This window comes from Loxodonta africana, chromosome 7 (assembly GCF_030014295.1).
Source record: "Loxodonta africana isolate mLoxAfr1 chromosome 7, mLoxAfr1.hap2, whole genome shotgun sequence".
Classification (NCBI taxonomy): Eukaryota; Metazoa; Chordata; class Mammalia; order Proboscidea; family Elephantidae; genus Loxodonta; species Loxodonta africana.
Window position 1 is genome coordinate 30583350 of NC_087348.1, and position 15322 is coordinate 30598671.

Genomic DNA, 15322 nt, shown 5'->3' on the forward strand with positions numbered 1-15322 from the left:
TATTTAAGTTTAAAGAATAAAATGTGTTGATCTGGATGTTGGTGAGTGAGCTGGCTAACACTGAGTTCTGGCTTTTAAATTCAATGTCAAATATATTTCTGTGAAAAACATAAAATTAAAATATATTTGATGGAGACCTACATAGCATTTGGAAAATGTTTTCCTAACTAATAATCAATTCATTGTTAATTTTCTCCTGGTGTTATTGTTATTTTCATTCTAATTTCTTATATAGACTAAGCAGGGCAGCATGGAGCTAGGGCCTTGATAATAGTTATTTACTTATATCTAAAGTTTCATTTTCACTATTATCTTCATTGTTGAGAATCTTTGATTTTTCTTTTTGGTTGATTTTGTGATCCATTTAATTAAGTTTCAATAATTCTTAGAGTAAGGCATATTTTAGTTGCCAAATGGAATTCTTACTCACTTTGTAGAACTCTCATTTTCTTAGTTTGCCTTCCCCAGTAAGTTGAAATTTTATGGAAAAGGTAGAATTTGTATATAACCGTTGTGAAGACAGGGTTTTAAAAATATAATTATTTTTACACTTATTTGTGTGTATTCGTGAGTGTGTAACCAATGCTCCATCAAGCTACTGTTTGCTTAAATATAGCCAAAGTCGTGAGTATTATTTTCCCACTGAATCATTGTTTCTATGGAACACAAAAACAAGCACACCTTCAAGTACGAATAAATATTTAATAGGATATATTTGGATTTTTTAAAGATATATTAGCATATCCTTCGTGGTAGAGGGAATACTGTTTTTACCCATTATGTACATAACATGCATTTATCAGAACATAGATGGGAAAAAACCCTGGTCAGTCCATGGCAGAACCAGAAATAAAATCAGTTATCTAAAGAGCTGTGACAAGTTGGTTTTCTTTCACTTATCATTAATTTACTCATATTAACCAACATACATATGAATACACATGAAAATGTAAATGCATATATATGCACATTTGTCATAAAGTTGAAGTGTTATACTTAAATATATTAGGTGTATAACTATAATTAGCATTACAATGACATTTATGGTGATCATCCCCTTTGGAAATACATTTGTATGAATTGAGATTCGTATCTCATGTTAGTAAATGCCTTATTTCTTTAAATCAACCTACATCCATGTCCCCTGTGTTCCAACATGTACCTGTAAAGGCAATCAGTTTTAGAATAGATTTTTTTGTTAATATAAAAGATAAAAATTACTTCTCCTTTTCTACAGATTGCCATTCTTGCTAGCATATTGATTGTGCCTTCTTTGTTAACTATGAGCTAGCAAATATAAAATTGTTTAATTATTTCAAAAGTTTTCTAATTAGTTTGAAATCCCTCAGATTGTCTCCAAGAAAGCAGTAGTTAAGAGAGGTCTCAAAATGCATACAAAATGTTTCTGGTATTAGTCATTTTTATTTGAAATATGAATGTTATCCACTGCACATTTGGTAACAGAATAACATTTCTAAAATGGTAGAAAGCTATACAATTAAGAAATCCATCATTACAGAATTGATGCTCTAAGCAGGTGTTAGCATGCAGCATCTGATTTAAAGATTGCTGCATAGGCCTATGTTTTTTAATCTTTTGAAAGAAGGTGAATGGGATTTTTAAAAGAAAAGAAGGATTTTGAATTCTACCTACTCAGCAATTACTTTAGGGGTCATTCCATACATGTATTTAAATTTGTTAAGTAAATTTCTTAGTAAGAGTATATTATTGCAAGCTGAGAATTATAATACAATGATTTTCCCACAATAACTCTGTTGTTGCTGAGGGCACTGAGGTTTAAGAAGAGGAAGGACAGAGGAAAATCTTGTTTCAAATGAAATTCACCTTTTTAGATAGCATGAAGATTTACAGAAGTTTGAATTGTAATTTAAGTTTTAAAAACAAAGACAAATATCAGGTATAAAATTATTTTAATTTTCTGAGTAAATAAAAAAGTTTTTTTAGAAAAAGACCTAACTATATATCTCTAAATCTTAGTGTGTGTGTATATTCAGTTCTTCACGTATCACAAATGATACACTTAACTCAGTGGGTTGATTGGTAGATTCAAATATTAATGGCCTACATTCTTAGGAGAGCTGTATTTTAAGCTACCATTTTCTAAAACACAGCTATACAGAAAGTCACTTCCACTTTTTAGGCTTGTGTTTTGGGTGAACAATTCATATTAAGAAAAAAATTGTATAATAATTAGAAACTCTAGAATTCTTTGAGTTCATGTGAACTTTTGTAGATGGAGAACTGACCTGTAGAATGTTGTACTATTAACGTTGTTCTTGTTGCATGACATCCAGTTGATCCTGATTCATAGAGACCCTATAGGACAGAGCAGAACAGTCTCATAGGGTTTCCTAAGCTGTGATCCTTATGGGAGCAGATAAGCAGGTCTTTTCTTCCATGGAGCACCTGCTAGGTTTGAACCACATACTTTTGGTTGGCATCCCTGGCTTAATCATTTTGCCACCAGGGTCCTTTTACTATTCATAGTGACTTGAAATTAACAGGGGCAGTATTTCATTTCTATGGCTCTTTTCACAGCATCCTTCACTTCCTTGTTTCTCAGACTATAAATCAATGGGTTTAACATGGGAATCACTAGTGTATAGAACACAGAAACTATCTTCTCTTGTTCTACAGAATACTGGGAACTTGGCTGAATGTAATTAAAGCTCAAGGTACCATAGAATATGGTCACAGCAGTCAGGTGAGAGGCGCAGGTGGAGAAGGCTTTCCGTCTGCCTGATGCTGAGCGGATCCTCAGTATAGCAACAAGGATGAACATGTAGGAAATGATCACAGTCAAGAAGGTGGCCATGGCAATGACTCCAGAGAAGATTAACAGCAGCAACTCATTCATGGAGGTATCAGAGCATGACAGCTTTAGCAGTGGAGGAACATCACAGAAGAAGTGACTGACAACATTTGATCCACAGAAAGACAGTCACCCCAAACTTGTTGTATGTATCAATGAGTTAATCATCCCACCTATGCAAGACCCAACGACCAGCCCTACACACTTTCTCTTAGACATGGCTGTTGTATAAAGCAAAGGATTCGCAACGGCCATATGACGGCCATAGGCCATCACTGAAAGTAAGGATCCTTCTGAGGTAACAAACGCCCCAAAAAACAAATGCTGCACTATACAGGCGGAGAATGAGATGGTTTCCCTGACAACCAAGAAGTTGATCAGCATTTTAGGTGCAATAACTGATGAATTACAGGCATCTACAAATGAAAAAAAAAAAATTTTTTTTATTTTTTTTATAAATGGAAGGCAGCTGAGGAAAAAATACATGGGTGTGTGGAGCTTGGGAGTGATGTGGATTAAGATCATGCCCAGATTCCCCACCAAGGTAATGGCATAAATCACCAGGGACAACCCAAAAAGCACAATTTTCAATACAGCCTGATCCGTCAGTCCTAAAATAATAAACTCAGTAACAACTGTCAAATTCTCTTCAGCCATTTGTTAATTCTTTTTCCTGAAATCTAGTGTGAAAAAGGAAAGTGTGTTATTATGGATACAGGCATATTTGGCATGTATTAACATCGGCTGGAAGCATTCCTATAGCTGTGTCTTGGATAAATATGATTTTTTTCCCAAACCTAAATTTCCTCATTTATAATATTAGAAGCATGACTAGATTGTCTCAAAATTTTTACATTGTTAGTTATGCTTCTGTCTTACAAGCAAACATGTGGAAAAGCATTTTGAATTTCACAAAATTTTAATGTGTTACTAAAGCATCTGACAATAGAAAGATGGTATTGGCATGAAGAATACTGGTGGCAACTGAAAAGTAACTGTAAAGTTAATTAAACTCTATTTTCAACTCTTAATTGGGATATAACCCATTGCGTTCGAGTTGAATGTGACTCGTAGTGACCATTTAGGACAGAGTAGAACTGCCCCACAGGATTCCCAAGAAGCTGCTGGTGGGTTGGAACTGCCAACCCTTTGGTTAGCAGCTGCACCTCTTAACCACCACGCCACCAGGACTCTCTACTAATTGGAATATAGACTGAGTAAATGAAAAGATCTAAAATCATATGTACTATTGATCTGGGTTTTGGGTTATTGATTATGCAGTGAATTTATAGACACACTATTACATAGCCAGAGAACTAGCCTAGATTATGAGGTACAGGGCCTAATTTCCACAGATGATCCTATGATGTTCATAAAAGTGCCGAAATCTCTGTCTTCTCCAATTCCTCCTCAGGAGCATCTGTGATGGAGACACTCAGTGGAATCATCCAGCTCTGACACTCCCAGAACAAAAAGCTGTGCCTGGCCTATGTGGAATTCAGTTCTTTGAACTATTATTTCAGGTACACAGTAGCCATATGGACACACGTTAGAAACTGTACCACCCATGTGTAACTAGTGACCACTATACTGGATTTTGGGAAACTCTGCTAGTGTAGTGGTTCAGTGCCACGGCTGCTAACCAAGAAGTCGGCAGTTCGAATCTGCCAGGCGCTCCTTGGAAACTCTATGGGGCAGTTCTGCTCTGTCCTATAGGGCCGCTATACGGTCGTTATGGGTTGGAATCGACTCCATGGCACTGGGTTTGGTTTTGGTTTTTGTATATTGAATGTTACAGGTTCTAGCACGACTCCATCACTGCAAAAATTTCTATTGGCTAGAGCGCTCTTCCGACTCTCTGCCTCATCTTTTTAAAGAATCCATGGAGTGACATTTCTCAAGAAAAGTGGGTCCATTGTGAAGCTTTTATTGTGAGGATAATTAAGGAAATAGCATTTCTGAATGGAATTTAGAAGTTTAATTGCATTCCTTGTCCTAGGGCTACACATTTGAGGTAATGTTACAAAGGTAATTGAGTGGTAGAAGGCTGAGTTGCATTCAACAACCTCTATATCCTTTACCTTCATCTGACTCTCTGATTTAATATGTAAATTTTATTACTAATCTGCTAAATATGAGAACATTTAAATAAAAAGTGAAATATTTTAACAAAATAAATAACTTACCAAAAGGTTTTAAAGTTTTAGCTTTAGAAACTTCATGTCTGTTTCCATGTTTTTTGTCTATCTTTTTCTCTTTTACTGAAAAAAAAAAAAAAAATTCAGATTCAGATTAGCTGAAAGGATCATTAAATATTTACATAGTAAGAAGCTAAATAGAATTCCAGGTAAAATAATTGAAAGTAAATCTTAGTTGTTAATACATAACTAACCGAACAGAAAATAACAATAATTTAGCACGTTTAATTATGCCCTCTAAGAGGACAAATTTGGATAGAAAGGAGAGTACTATATACTTTCGACAGCAGCCTCCAGTGAGCAATCACCGAGCAACCATTACACAGTGACAAATGAAACCTTGGGATTTCACACTTGCCCATGGACGAGGTAGCTCCCTAAAGTGTACAATTAAAGAAAATGTTTTAAAAAGTTGAGGAAAACATCAAGCAGTAGGTGGGAGAATTCCTATATTCAGTAAAATATAGCAAAAACAATAATCAGAAACAATTTGTGTCAATAAACCTGTGAACTGCTTAAATAATACATGGTTAGATATATTACTATGCTTTTGCTAAACCTTGCCCTTATGCACATTTGCCACATAAGGAATCATGACAAGTGTTTCCATTTTTAAAAACTTCTTTAGAAGCAACAACACACACACACACACACACACACACAGAGCGTGGAAAGGATTTTCTGTGAGTTGAGTAACTCTATTTTCAGTTTAATGTGCAGTGTGGGTTTTGAAAGAATCCTGCTAGAAATCTGTTTTAAATTCAATATTTATATTCATTAAATTATTATGGAGGGATGATAAACTCTTGGCATTTTATTACACATTAAAGATGAAGGGGTTACAAAACATCACTGGGGATTTATTTTTAGAAAGATTGAAGAAAAATTGACTTCCCAGAACACATATTTGACAATATGTAAAAATGGTGTTTTAAAATTATGGAGCATCTTACAAGTTGATAGGTAAATCACAGCAGATAAAGAAAGACCCTCCTGGAAGAAAAGAAATGAGAAAGATGTAAAAATAAACTAATATGTGCATTGCCTGAAGGCTTTTTTCAATCTCTGGCATTTTAGATTTTAATAACTCTGCTTTTGATTAGAAGAAAATTTTCAGGAAACACATATCTAATGAGGGCCTAATATCCAAAGTATATATATAAAGAAAAAAAATTCTCCAACTTAACACTAAAAAGAAAAACAATAAAAAATTGGGCAAAGGATTAGAACAGACAATTCGTTAAAAAGGATATCAAATAGCCAACAAACAAAGATAAGATGCTCAACTTCATTAACCATTGAAACCATTGTCATGGAGTCGATTCTGAATCATAGCAACACTGTACAACAGAACAGAACTGCCCCATAGTGTTTCCAAGGCTGAAATCTTAATGGAAAAAGACCGCTACATCTTCTGCGGAGCTGCTGGTGGGTTAAAAACACCGACCTTTAATGTTGGCACCCTAGCACTTTAACTATTGAGAAACCAGGGCTCCTTTCTTTAGCCATTAAAAGAAAAAAAAGCCATTAGAGAGATGCAAATCAAAACTACAATGAGAACGTCACTTCATTTCTTCAGTTCGCTTTAGCTACTGTGAGTTTAAGAGCAACTTTCAGGGTCTCTTCTGACAGCCATTTTGGTCTTTTTTTCTTTCTGTCTTTTTAATGACCTTCTGCTTTCTTCATGCATGATGTCCTTGATGTCATTCCATAACTTGTCTGGTCTTTGAATATTAGTGTTCAATGCACGAAATCTTTTCTGAAGGTAGTCTCTAAATTCAGGTGGGATACAATTGAGGCCGTACTTTGACACTCCTGTACTTGTTTTAATTTTCTTCAACTTCACCTTGCTTAAGAGCAATTGATGGCCTGTTTTTTTTTTTTTCCCATAGTCGGCCCCTGCCTTGTCCTGACTGGTATTACTGAGCTTTTCCATTCTCTTTCCACAGTCGCACTCAATTTGATTCTTGTGTATTCCACCTGGCAAGGTCCTCGTATATAGTCACTGTTTATTTTGTTGAATAAAGGTATTTGCGACAAAGAAGTCATTGATCTTGTAAAATTCTATCATGCAGTCTCAGCATTGTCTTTGTCTCCAAGGCCATATTTTTCACCTGCCAATCTTTCTTCTTTGTTCCTAATTTTTGCATTCCAATTGCCAGTGATTATAAACATATCTTGATTGCATATTTGATCAATTTCAGACTGCCAAAGTTGGTAAAAATCTTCAATTTCTTCATCTTTGACCTTAGTGGTTGGTGCATAAATTTGAATAATAATTATATTAACTGGTCTTCCTCATAAGGTGTGTGGGTATTATGCTATCACTGACAACGTTTTACTTCAGGATAGATCTTGAAATGTTCTTTTTGATGATAAAGGTGATGCCATTCCTTTTCAATTTATCCTTCCAGGCATAGTAGACCATATGATTGTCTGATTCAAAATGGCCAATAACAGTCCATTTCAGGTCACTATAAGGCCGCTATGAGTTAGAATCAACTTGACGATAACAGGTTTTTTTTTTTTTTATTTCAAATGCCTAGGATATCAATTTTTATATGTTCTATTTCATTTTTGATAATTTCCAATTTTCCTAGGTTTGTACTTTGTACATTCCACATTTCCATTATTAATGAATGTTTGCAGCTGTTTCTTCTTATTTGGAGTTGTGCCACATTAGCAAATGAAGGTAACAAAAGCTTTACTCTATCCGCGTCATTAAGTTCAACTCTACTTTGAGGGGACAGCTCTTCCCCAGTTGTATTTTGAGTTTCTTCCAACCTGAGGGGCTCATCTTCCAGCACGACAGCAGACACTTTTCTGCTCCTGTTCACAAGCTTTTCACTGGAGAGTTTTTTCAGAAGTAGACAGCCATGTTCTTCTTCCTAATCTGTCTTAGTCTGGAAGCTCAGCAGAAACTTGTCCACCAACAGTGATCCTGCTCGTATTTGAAATATGTGTGGCAAAGCGTCCAGTATCACAGAAACACACGAGCCACCACAGTGAGCCAAACTGACAGACACATGGTGGATTGTAAACGTAGAACTACTACCTTGTTGTTGTTGTTAGGTGCCTTCGAGTCGGTTCTGACTCATAGCGACCCTATGCACAACGGAACGAAACACCGCCTGGTCCTGAGCCATCCTTACAATCCTTGTTATGCTTGAGCTCATTCTTGCAGCCACTGTGTCAATCCACCTTGTTGAGGGTCTTCCTCTTCTCCGCTGACCCTGTACTCTGCCAAGCATGATGTCCTTCTCCAGGGACTGATCTCTCCTGATAAAATGTCCAAAGTATATAAGAGGCAGTCTCGCCATCCTTGCCTCTAAGGAGCATTGTGGCCGCACTTCTTCCAAGACAGATTTGTTTGTTCTTTTGGCAGTCCATGGTGTATTCAATATTCTTCGCCAACACCACAATTCAAAGGCGTCAACTCTTCTTCAGTCTTTCTTATTCATTGTCCAGCTTTCACATGCATATGATGTGATTGAAAATACCACAGTTTGGGTCAGGCGCCCGTTTGTCTTCAGGGTGACATCTTTGCTCTTCAACACTTTAAAGAGGTCCTTTGCAGCAGATTTGCCCAATGCAATGGGTCTTTTGATTTCTCGACTGCTGCTTCCATGGCTGTTGATTGTGGATCCAAGTAAAATGAAATCCTTGACAACTTCAATCTTTTCTCCATTTATCATGATGTTGCTCATTGGTCCAAATGTGAGGATTTTTGTTTTCTTTACGTTGAGGTGTAATCCATATTGAAGGCTGTGGTCTTTGATCTTCATTAGTAAGTGCTTCAAGTCCTCTTCACCTTCAGCAAGCAAGGTTGTGTCATCTGCATAACGCAGGTTGTTAATGAGTCTTCCTCCAAAGCTGATGCCCTGTTCTTCTTCATATAGTCAAGCTTCTTGTATTATTTGTTCAGCATACAGATTAAAAAAGTATGGTGAAAGAATACAACCCTGACACACACCTTTCCTGCCTTTAAACCAATCAGTATCCCCTTGTTCTGTCCAAACAACTGCCTCTTGATCCATGTAAAAGTTCCTCATGAGCACAATTAAGTGTTCTGGAATTTCCCATTCTTCGCAGTGTTATCCATAATTTGTTATGATCGGCACAGTCGAATGCCTTTGCAGAGTCAATAAAACACAGGTAAACATCCTTCTGGTATTCTCTGCTTTCAGCCAGGATCCATCTGACATCAGCAGTGATATCCCTGGTTCCACGTTCTCTTCTGAAACCAGCCTGGATTTCTGGCAGTTCCCTGTTGATATACTGCTGTAGCCGTTTTTGAATGATCTTCAGCAAAATTTTGCTCATGTGTGATATTAATGATATTGTTCTATAATTTCCACATTCGGTTGGATCACCTTTCTTGGGAATAGACATAAATATGGATCTCTTCCAGTCCATTGGCCAGGAAGCTGTCTTCCATATTTCTTGGCATAGAAGAGTGAGCACCTCCAGTGCTGCATCTGTTTCTTGAAACATCTCAATTGATATTCCACCAAGTCCTGGAGCCTTGTTTTTTGCCAATGCCTTCAGAGCAGCTTGGACTTCTTCCTTCAGTACCATCGGTTCCTGATCATATGCCACCTCTTGAAATGGTTGAATATCAACTAATTCTTTTTGGTATAATGACTCTGTGTATTCCTTCCATCTTCTTTTGATGCTTCCTGCATCATTTAATATTTTCCCCATACAATCCTTCACTATTGCAACTCGAGGCTTGAATTTTTCTTCAGTTCTTTCAGCCTGAGAAAGGCCGAGTGTGTTCTTCCCTTTTGGTTTTCCATCTCCAGCTCTTTGTACATGTCATTATAACACTTTACTTTGTTTTCTTGAGAAGCCCTTTGAAATCTTCTGTTCAGTTCTTTTACTTCATCAATTCTTCCTTTTGCTTTAGCTGCTCAATGCTCAAGAGTAAGTTTCAGAGTCTCCTCTTACATCCATCCTGGTCTTTTCTTTCTTTCCTGTCTTTTCACTGACCTCTTGCTTTCTTCATGGATGATGTCCTTGATGTCATTCCACAACTCGTCTGGTGTTTGGTCACTAGTGTTCAATGTGTCAAATCTATTCTTCAGATGGTCTCTAAATTCAGGTGGGATATACCCAAGGTCTTATTTTGGCTCTCGTGGACTTGTTCTGATTTTCTCCAGTTTCAGCTTGAACTTGCATATGAGCAATTGATGGTCTGTTGCACAGTTGGACCCTGGCCTTGTTCTGACTGAAGATATTGAGCTTTTCCATTATCTCTTCCCACGGATGTAGTCAATTTGGTTTCTGTGTGTTCCATCTGGCGAGGTCCATGTGTATTGTCTCCGTTTATGTTGGTGAAAGAAGGTATTTGCAATGAAGAAGTCGTTGGTCTTGCAAAATTCTATCATTTGATCTCCAGCATTGTTTCTATCACCAAGGCCATATTTTCCAAATACTGATCCTTCTTCTTTGTTTCCAACTTTTGCATTCCAATCGCCAGTATTTATCAATGCATCTTGATTGCACGTTCGATCAATTTCAGACTTCAGCAGCTGATAAAAATCTTCTGTTTCTTCATCTTTGCCCCTAGTGACTGGCGTGTAAATTTGAATAATAGTCACGTTAACTGGTCTTCCTTGTAGGAGTATGGATATTATCCTATCACTGACAGCATGGTACTTCAGAATAGATTTTGAAACGTTCTTTTTGACAATGAATGCTACACCATTTCTCTTCGAGTTGTCATTCCCAGCATAGTAGACTATATGATTGTCCAATTCAAAATGGCCAATACCAGTCCATTTCAGCTCACTTATGCCTAGGATATCGACATTTATGCATTCCATTTCATTTTTGATGATTTCCAGTTTTCCTAGATTCATACTTCATATATTCCAAGGTCCAATTTTTTTTTTTTTAAATTATTAATGGTTGTTTGCCGCTGTTTCTTCTCATTTTGAGTCATGCCACATCAGCAGATGAAGGTCCCAGAAGCTTTACTCCATCCACATCATTAAGGTCGACTCTACTTTAAGGACACAGCTCTTCCCCAGTCATCTTTTGAGTGCCTTCCAACCTGGGGGGCTCATCTTCCAGCACTATATCAGACAATGTTCCATTGCTGGTCATAAGGTTTTCACTGGCTGATGCTTTTCAGAAGAGGACTGCCGGGTCCTTCTTCCTAGACTGTCTTAGTCTGGAAGCTCAGCTGAAACCTGTCCTCCGTAGGTGTCCCTGATGGTATCTGAATACCGGTGGCATAGCTTCCAGCATCACAGCAACACACAAGCCCCCACAGTACTACAAACTGACAGACGCGTGGGGGAGAACTACTACATGACCCAACAATCCCAATCCTAGGTACATACCCAGAACAAATGGAAGGAAGAATGCAAATAGAAACCTGAATACTAATGTCCATTGCAGCACCATTCACAATAGCCAAAAGATGAAATATCCATCAACAGATGAATGGATAAACAAAATGGAGTATATAAACGCAATGGAACACTACTCAGCCACAAAGAAAAATGAAATTCTGATGCATGCCACTGCGTGAATAAAATTTGAAAACATCATGCTGAGTGAATTAAATCAGTTGCAAAAGGACAAATACTGTATGTTCTCAGTTACATGAAATAAGTAAATATATGGAAACAAAAGATTATTAGTGGTTAACAGGGGTAGAAGGGAAGGGGGCAGATTTGTTTAGGAGGCACTGAGTTTATGTTAATGGTGACAGAATGATTTGGAAAAGGGTAACTAATGAGAATAATTGCACAATTTCAAGAATGTAATCAACGTCACTGAATTGTACACGTAGTGATTGTAGATGTTTTGTTACATATATTTTCACCACACGCACACAACTTCACCGGCAGCGCAGGACTTGTTATGTAAGAGAAGAAATAATTTTATTGGTCCTTGGCTGGTGCAAATGGCTTGGGCTCAATTAATAACCTAAAGTTGGTGGCTCAAACCCACCCAGTGGCATTGCAGAAAAATGACTGGTGATCTGTTTCCATAAAGATTATAACCGAGAAAATCCTATGGGACAGTTCTACTCTATAACACATGAGATCGCCATGAGTGGGAATTGACTCTATGACAATAAGTTTGATTTTGGTTTGACATGAGGTGGGGTGGGACAAGTAAAGCACAATAGTCATGTTAAGATGATGAGATAAAATCGTAATCTGGAAAGTCTGAGGTGGCTATAACACATATGTGAAAATATATTTGAAAATATGACAGCATATCATTTTCCAAATTTGGAGAAATGTGTAAATTCAGATCAAGAAATTTAAAGAAGCTCAAAAAGAATAAGTACACACATACATACACAAATGATGATAATGTCAATTACACTTTTGCCGTGACTTCGCAGCTATTCCGATTTTAATGGAATTGCACTGACATCTCCCCCACCGCCATGGTAACTTTAATAGTAAGAGTGAAGTATCTTTCCGTCATGCAGGTCTCCATGGGACGGTACGGATCATCTACAGGTTTTTTTTTTTTTTTTTTCCCCCTGGAATTGCCCCTCATCTTTAATCTCTGGGGAATGTGTAAGGCATTTTAGTTAATTAGAAACCACAACAAGGCAATTTTTATTAAGCCTCTCAGATAGTTTCACATAATCAACCAGTTATGCCCTACTTCCTCAGGGGACACTGCAAAGGGGAAGAACGACCATAAATTCTTCCTACCAAAGAAAGAGAAGCAATAATTTGGGAGAAGAAAATCCAATTTTTTATTAAAGGCAAGTGGGTAAGAATTGTCCTCTGCTGGGGTTATCACCTGGCTCCTGGTAATTTCTCATGATCCATGGCTTCTGACTGTAGACACTCCTATGGCCGCGTATAGCTAATCCCTTCACCATACCACAGATATTATCTCCTTTATTAACTGGGGTTCCCTGGGTCCTTGTGGCAGGCATTATGTTCTTTTATCTGAGTATCTGCCCCAAATCTACTTGATTTGTATGAGCTGCTTGTGGCATTTGGGTACTCCAAGTGAACAGAGAGCTGGGCATATCTGAAAACCTCATCATCAGCCTCACCGAAATGAATTGACTTGGGTTAGAGCTTTCAGGACATCTAGTGAATTTGAATTTTATGCATCAAAAGATGATTTTTTTTTTTAGTGTAAATATGTCCTATGCAATATTTGGCTAATACCAAATGTTCTTTGTGTACAAATATTTGCTAAGAAATAAATACACTTAGCGTAAGTATGAAGCATGCAATAACTGATAAACTGGGACTAGTTTTAAGATAAGCATTAACAGCGTGAAAACATGGCCTTTTGCTGTTTTAAGTGTTATCCCTGTATCATTTGTTTGTTATGTGTTTTCCTTGGTAAATTGTCTACAAATAGGTCTGATTTTTCAAAGTAGGCACTGAAACTGAGTAGGCTGAAAACTACACTGAGTGTTTTTTAAAAGTTACAGAACTGCCAAGAATGCACTAAACCTAAAATCAATCCAAACTTATATCACCGTGTCCACATACCTTTGTTTCTTGTCTGCTTAGGAGGGAGGTGTCTCAAATGTACACACTAAGATGTTCAGAGCAAGTCATAGGTACTCTTCTTCATGCAAGAAGAATGGGAGGAATAGAACAATCCGGATATTTTAGAGGGAGGTAGTAAGTGACAGTGAAAAAGGAGATTGACTCAATACACACTAGTATGATTTCTAGGAAAACATTGAAGGCTTCGGAGTGGTAGGCTTGGTAGTGAGTTCTGAATCCTTTTGCTCAATGCAGTACATCTCCTATCCTACAGAAAATCCTGTGATAGCAGGTCCTGTGATCAGTAAATTCCAGGTGAAATTTGCCAGACATAGGCTTATCATTCTTATATAGTGGTGAATGGAGACCTGGAAGGGAGAATGGGACTCAGTGGAGAAACAGCAGACAAATTTACCTAGGAAGAAAGGGCAGAGGTGGCTAACAAACTCCAGTATTGTCTTGGCCCTCCGCCCCCAATTTTCTGAATCAGGTTGCCAAAATTGACACCAAGAATTAGCAGATTCCTTGATGGCTGCTACTCCAGGTGTCACAGAACCAAGAATCATCCTTAACAGAAAACTGCTGCAAAGTGACTCTGGACTGAAGCTCTTCCAGTCTGTAAGTGTGAAGCTTCTTGGCAGCTCTGGCAAGATCTAACCTGATAGTTTTGTAACCTAAACCTTGGCATTCCATTACAGCCCACCAGTAATACCCTGTATTCTATGTCACTGAACTTTTTGAACTCAAGCTACTGTTCCAATTCAAAAAGCATGTTTGCAGCGTTCTAGAGTCATCAAGAGGACATTGAATGTGGGGAAAAGAAAAACAAAAAAGAATTGCCAGGAGTCGATACTAACTCATATCAACCCTATAGGATAGACTAGAACTGCCCGTTAGGGTTTCCAAGGCTGTAATCTTTACGGAAGCAGACTGCCACATCTTACTTCAAAGGAGCAACAGCTGACTTTTCAGTTAGCAGCCCAACACTTAACCCCTGTGTTACCTAACAGGGCTCCTCATTCAATGTGAGAGGTGATTAAAAGGGAATCCAAGTGGTTTAGATTATAGCAGCTTCATCAGCTCCATTCAGGATATTTTCCCTTTATTTACTGACTTTCTTATGTAACTATAAGTGATGACAGGGCTGGGACTTACAGGTGATATACTTGAAAATCACAGTGGTGTTCTCTTTCATTTCTCCATTGTACATTTTCTAGGAAAAAAAAATGCAATACATGATACAATAAATGCACACATATTTTAAATGCCATACAGACTCCATCATTGTCTCAATGGTATATTAAAGGAAATAAAGCACATGAAATGAAATACTCAAAATCTCCAAAAACTAATAGAAACCTAGATTTTAGTGGCAACAGATCCAGATCTTGTCTTGAACCTTATAAAAAGTATGTTTCTTTTTTTTTTTTAAAGGAGAACTGATGACACACAACTGTCAAGAGCTCAGCTGCTGTCAAAAAGGTTGGTGGTTCAAACCTATCCAGTAGCCCTGAGGGAAAAAGACCTGGCAATCTGCTTCCATAATGATTACAGCCAAGGAAACCCCACAAGGCAGTTTTACTTTGTCACATGGGGTCACTATGACTCTAAAATTGACTCAGTGGTAGCTAGCAACAATAACAATTTAAAAATAAATTAAAATTATGAATGCAAATTGACCCTAAATGTGAACATTTAGTTAGAAAAAGTAATAAAACATTTTAAAGTTATAAACATACAGCTAAAGTCACAAACAGCAACAAAAGAATAAATGTGTTTCTACCCCAGGTTTTACA

The 15322-nt window shown here is 37.4% G+C and overlaps 1 pseudogene; it reads right to left on the reverse strand.

The window, feature by feature from the left end:
• Positions 1-2305: 2305 nt before the first annotated feature.
• Positions 2306-3556, reverse strand: LOC100661230 (olfactory receptor 5J3-like; annotated as a pseudogene).
• Positions 3557-15322: the final 11766 nt, after the last annotated feature.